Genomic DNA, 6702 nt, shown 5'->3' with positions numbered 1-6702 from the left:
AGACCTACTTTAAATCTATCCCTAAAAGGGTATATAGATTCAAGGTGCACATAGGGTCATTCTCAATAACTTCACACACACGCTACTGTGCATTTCCAAGTCTAATTCTGTCTGTAAACGTATACCTTTCACCCAGCGCCTAAATACTAGGCCTCAAATTTACATCCATCTAAATCTGTGGTTATTGCTGTGGCTGGTCAAGTTATTTAGTGTCCGTCAAAGCACAGTTTTTGTTCTGGGTTGAAATACAATTCCCAATTTAGCAATTTCCTAATTTAGTGGTTTCTGCTGTATCAGACCTACTTTAAATCTATCCCTAAAAGGGTATATTAGATTCAAGGTGCAGATAGGGTCATTCTCAATAACTTCACACACACGCTACTGTGCATTTCCAAGTCTAATTCTGTCTGTAAACGTATACCTTTCACCCAGCGCCTAAATACTAGGCCTCAAATTTACATCCATCTAAATCTGTGGTTATTGCTGTGGCTGGTCAAGTTATTTAGTGTCCGTCAAAGCACAGTTTTTGTTCTGGGTTGAAATACAATTCCCAATTTAGCAATTTCCTAATTTAGTGGTTTCTGCTGTATCAGAGCTGTTTTAAATCTATCCCTAAAAGGGTATATCAGATTCAAGGTGCACATAGGGTCATTCTGAATAACTTCACACACACGCTACTGTGCATTTCCAAGTCTATTTCTGTCAGTAAACCTATACTTGTCACCCAGCTCCTAAATACTAGGCCTCAAATTTATATCCAGCTAAATCTGTTGTTACTGCTGAGGCTGGTCAAGTTATTTAATGTCCGTCAAAGCACATTTTTTGTTCTGGGTTGAAATACAATTCCAAATATAGCAATTTCCTAATTTAATGGTTTCTGCTGTATCAGAGCTATTTTAAATCTATCCCTTAACCACTTTAGCCCCGCTAGCTGAAACCCCCTTCATGACCAGAGCACTTTTTACACTTCGGCACTACACTCCTTTCTCCGTTTATCGCTCGGTCATGCAACTTACCACCCAAATGAATTTTACCTCCTTTTCTTCTCACTAATGGAGCTTTCATGTGGTGGCATTTTATTGCTGCTGACATTTTTACTTTTTTTGTTATTAATCGAAATGTAACGATTTTTTTGCAAAAAATTGACATTTTTCACTTTCAGCTGTAAAATTTTGCAAAAAAACCGACATCCATATATAAATTTTTCGCTAAATTTATAGTTCTACATGTCTTTGATAAAAAAAAATGTTTGGGCAAAAAAAAAAAATGGTTTGGGTAAAAGTTATAGCGTTTACAAACTATTGTACAAAAATGTGAATTTCCGCTTTTTGAAGCAGCTCTTACTTTCTGAGCACCTGTCATGATTCCTGAGGTTCTACAATGCCCAAACAGTAGAAAACCCCCACAAATGACCCCATTTCGGAAAGTAGACACCCTAAGGTATTCGCTGATGTTCATAGTGAGTTCATAGAACTTTTAATTTTTTGTCACAAGTTAGCGGAAAATGATGATGATTTTTTCTTTTTATTTTTTTCTTACAAAGTCTCATATTCCACTAACTTGCGACAAAAAATAAAAAATTCTAGGAACTCGCCATGCCCTTCACGGAATACCTTGGGGTGTCTTCTTTCTAAAATGGGGTCACTTGTGGGGTCACTTGTGGGGTAACATACTGCCCTGGCAATTTAAGGGCCCAAATGTGTGAGAAGAACTTTGCAATCGAAATGTGTAAAAAATGACCGGTGAAATCCGAAAGGTGCACTTTGGAATATGTGCCCCTTTGCCCACCTTGGCTGCAAAAAAGTGTCACACATCTGGTATCGCCGTACTCAGGAGAAGTTGGGGAATGTGTTTTGGGGTGTCATTTTACATATACCCATGCTGGGTGAGAGAAATATCTTGGCAAAAGACAACTTTTCCAATTTTTTTATACAAAGTTGGTATTTGACCAAGATATTTTTCTCACCCAGCATGGGTATATGTAAAATGACACCCCAAAACACATTCCCCAACTTCTCCTGAGTACGGCGATACCACATGTGTGACACTTTTTTGCAGCCAAGGTGGGCAAAGGGGCACATATTCCAAAGTGCACCTTTCGGATTTCACTGGTCATTTTTTACACATTTCGATTGCAAAGTTCTTCTCACACATTTGGGCCCCTAAATTGCCAGGGCAGTATAACTACCCCACAAGTGATCCCATTTTGGAAAGAAGACACCCCAAGGTATACCATGAGGGGCACGGCGAGTTCCTAGAATTTTTTATTTTTTGTCGCAAGTTAGTGGAATATGAGACTTTGTAAGGAAAAAAGAAAAAAAAAGAAAAATCATCATTTTCCGCTAACTTGTGACAAAAAATAAAAAATTCTAGGAACTCGCCGTGCCCCTCACGGAATACCTTGGGGTGTCTTCTTTCCAAAATGGGGTCACTTGTGGGGTAGTTATACTGCCCTGGAAAATTTAGGGGCCCAAATGTGTAAGAAGTACCTTGCAATCAAAATCTGTAAAAAATGGCCTGTGAAATCCGAAAGGTGCACTTTGGAATGTGTGCCCCTTTGCCCACCTTGGCTGCAAAAAAGTGTCACACATGTGGTATCGCCGTACTCAGGAGAAGTTGGGGAATGTGTTTTGGGGTGTCATTTTACATATACCCATGCTGGGTGAGAGAAATATCTTGGCAAATCATAACTTTTCCCATTTTTTTATACAAAGTTGGCATTTGACCAAGATATTTTTCTCACCCAGCATGGGTATATGTAAAATGACACCCCAAAACACATTGCCCAACTTCTCCTGAGTACGGCGATACCACATGTGTGACACTTTTTTGCAGCCTAGATGCGCAAAGGGGCCCAAATTCCTTTTAGGGGGGCATTTTTAGACATTTGGATCCCAGACTTCTTCTCACACTTTCAGGCCCCTAAAAAGCCAGGGCAGTATAAATACCCCACATGTGACCCCACTTTGGAAAGAAGACACCCCAAGGTATTCAATGAGGGGCCTGGTGAGTTCCTAGACATTTTTTTTTTTTTTGCATAAGTTAGCGGATATTGATTTTTTTTCTTTTTTCCTTACAAAGTCTCAATTTCCGCTAACTTAGGACAAAAATTTCAATCTTTCATGGACTCAATATGCCCCTCACGGAATACCTTGGGGTGTCTTCTTTCCGAAATGGGGTCACATGTGGGGTATTTATACTGCCCTGGCTTTTTAGGGGCCCTAAAGCGTGAGAAGAAGTCTGGAATATAAATGTCTAAAAATGTTTACGCATTTGGATTCCGTGAGGGGTATGGTGAGTTCATGTGAGATTTTATTTTTTGACACAAGTTAGTGGAATATGAGACTTAGTAAGAAAAAACAAACACAAAAACAAACAAAAAATTTCCTCTAACTGGTGCCAAAAAAAATGTCTGAATGGAGCCTTACAGGGGGGTGATCAATGACAGGGGGGTGATCAATGACAGGGGGGGTGATCACCCATATAGACTCCCTGATCACCCCCCTGTCATTGATCACCCCCTGGTAAGGCTCCATTCAGACGTCCGTATAATTTTTACGGATCCATGGATCGGATCCGCAAAACACATGCGTACGTCTGAATGGAGCCTTACAGGGGGGTGATCAATGACAGGGGGGTGATCAATGACAGGGGGGTGATCACCCATATAGACTCCCTGATCACCCCCCTGTCATTGATCACCCCCCTCTAAGGCTCCATTCAGACGTCCGTATGATTTTTAAGGATACATGGATCGGATCCGCAAAACACATGCGGACGTCTGAATGAAGCCTTACAGGGGGGTTATCAATGACAGGGGGTGATCAGGGTGATCACCCCCCTGTCACTGATCACCCCCCCTGAATGGAAATTCAGACGTCCGCATGATTTTTACGGATCCATGGATACATGGATCGGATCCGCAAAACACATGCGGACGTCTGAATGGAGCCTTTCAGGGGGGTTATCAATGACAGGGGGTGATCAGGGTGATCACCCACCTGTCACTGATCACCCCCCCTGTAAGGCTCCATTCAGACGTCCGCATGATTTTTACGGATCCATGGATACATGGATCGGATCCACAAAACACATGCGGACGTCTGAATGGAGCCTTACAGGGGGGTGATCAATGACAGGGGGGTGATCAGAGAGTGTATATGGGTGATCACCCCCTGTAAGGCTCCATTCAGACGTCCGCATGTGTTTTGCGGATCCGATCCATGTATCCATGGATCTGTAAAAATCATGCGGACGTCTGAATGGAGCCTTACAGGGGGGTGATCAATGACTGGGGGTGATCATGGAGTGTATATGCGTGATCACCCGCCTGTCATTGATCACCCCCCTGTAAGGCTCCATTCAGACGTCCGCATGTGTTTTGCGGATCCGATCCATGTATCCATGGATCCGTAAAAATCATGCGGACGTCTGAATGGAGCCTTACAGGGGGGTGATCAATGACAGAGGGTGATCAGGGAGTGTATATGGGTGATCACCCCCTGTCATTTATCACCCCCCTGTAAGGCTCCATTCAGACGTCCGTATGATTTTTACGGATCCATGGATACATGGATCGGATCCGCAAAACACATGCGGATGTCTGAATGGAGCCTTACAGGGGGGTGATCAATGACAGGGGGGTGATCAATGACAGAAGGGTGATCAATGACAGGGGGGTGATCAATGACAGGGGGTGATCAGGGAGTGTATATGCGTGATCACCCATCTGTCATTGATCACCCCCTGTAAGGCTCCATTCAGACGTCCGCATGTGTTTTGCAGATCCGATCCATGTATCCGTGGATCCGTAAAAATCATACGGACATCTGAACGGAGCCTGACAGGGGGGTGATCAATGACAGGGGGGTGATCAGGGAGTTTATATGGGGTGATCAATATGGGGTGATCATGGGTGATTAGGGGTTCATAAATGGTTAATAAGTGACGGGGGGGGGTATAGTGTAGTGTAGTGTTTGGTGCAACTTTACTGACCTACCTGTGTCCTCTGGTGGTCGATCCTAACAAAAGGGACCACTAGAGGACCAGGTAGGAGGTATATTAGACGCTGTTATCAAAACAGCGTCTAATATACCTGCTAGGGGTTAAAAAATTTGGATCTCCAGCCTGCCAGAGAGCGATCGCCGCTGGCATGCTGGAGATCCACTCGCTTACCTTCCGTTCCTGTGAGCGCGCGCGCGCCTGTGTGTGCGCGTTCACAGGAAATCTCGGCTCTCGCGGGAGGACGCGTATATGCGTCCACCCAGAAGAGCAGGGCCGCCGGCAGGACGCAATCCTGCGTACGGCGGTCCTGGAGTGGTTAAAGGGTATATCAGATTCAAGGAGCACATAGGGTCATTCTGAATAATTTCACACACACGCTACTGTGCATTTACAAGTCTAATTCTGTCAGTAAACCTATACCCGTCACCCAGCGCCTAAATACTAGGCCTCAAATTTATAGTCAGCTAAATCTGTTGTTACTGCGGTGGCTGGTCAAGTTATTTAGTATCCGTCAAAGCACAGTTTTTGTTCTGGGTTGAAATATAATTCCCAATTTAGCAATTTCCTAATTTAGTGGTTTTTGCTGTATCAGACCTACTTTAAATTCATCCCTAAAAGGGTATATTAGATTCAAGGTGCACATAGGGTCATTCTGAATAACTTCACACACATGCTACTGTGCATTTCCAAGTCTAATTCTGTCAGTATACCTATACCTGTCACCCAGCGCCTAAATACTAGGCCTCAAATTTATATCCAGCTAAATCTGTCGTTACTGCTGTGGCTGGTCAAGTTATTTAGTGTCCTTCAAAGCACAGTTTTTCTTCTGGGTTGAAATACAATTCCCAATTCAGCAATTTCCTAGTTCAGTGTTTTCTGCTGTATCAGGCCTACTTTAAATTTATCCCTAAAAGGGTATATTAGATTCAAGGTGCAGATAGGGTCATTCTGAATAACTTCACACACACGCTACTGTGCATATCCCAGTCTAATTCTGTCAGTAAACCTATACCTGTCATCCAGCGCCTAAATACTAGGCCTCAAATTTATATCCAGCTAAATCTGTCGTTACTGCTGAGGCTGGTCAAGGTATTTAGTGTCCGTCAAAGCACATTTTTTGTTCTGGGTTGAAATACAATTCCCAATTTAGCAATTTCCTAATTTAATGGTTTCTGCTGTATCAGAGCTATTTTAAATCTATCCCTAAAAGGGTATATCAGATTCAAGGAGCACATAGGGTCATTCTGAATAATTTCACACACACGCTACTGTGCATTTCCAAGTCTAATTCTGTCAGTAAACCTATACCCGTCACCCAGCGCCTAAATACTAGGCCTCAAATTTATAGTCAGCTAAATCTGTTGTTACTGCGGTGGCTGGTCAAGTTATTTAGTATCCGTCAAAGCACAGTTTTTGTTCTGGGTTGAAATATAATTCCCAATTTAGCAATTTCCTAATTTAGTGGTTTTTGCTGTATCAGACCTACTTTAAATTCATCCCTAAAAGGGTATATTAGATTCAAGGTGCAGATAGGGTCATTCTGAATAACTTCACACACACGCTACTGTGCATATCCCAGTCTAATTCTGTCAGTAAACCTATACCTGTCACCCAGCGCCTAAATACTAGGCCTCAAATTGATATCCAGCTAAATCTGTCGTTACTGCTGTGGATGGTCAAGTTATTTAGTGTCCGTCA

This window comes from Bufo gargarizans, chromosome 2, assembly GCF_014858855.1.
Source record: "Bufo gargarizans isolate SCDJY-AF-19 chromosome 2, ASM1485885v1, whole genome shotgun sequence".
NCBI lineage: Eukaryota > Metazoa > Chordata > Amphibia > Anura > Bufonidae > Bufo > Bufo gargarizans.
Note: the sequence above shows the minus strand (reverse complement) of the source record.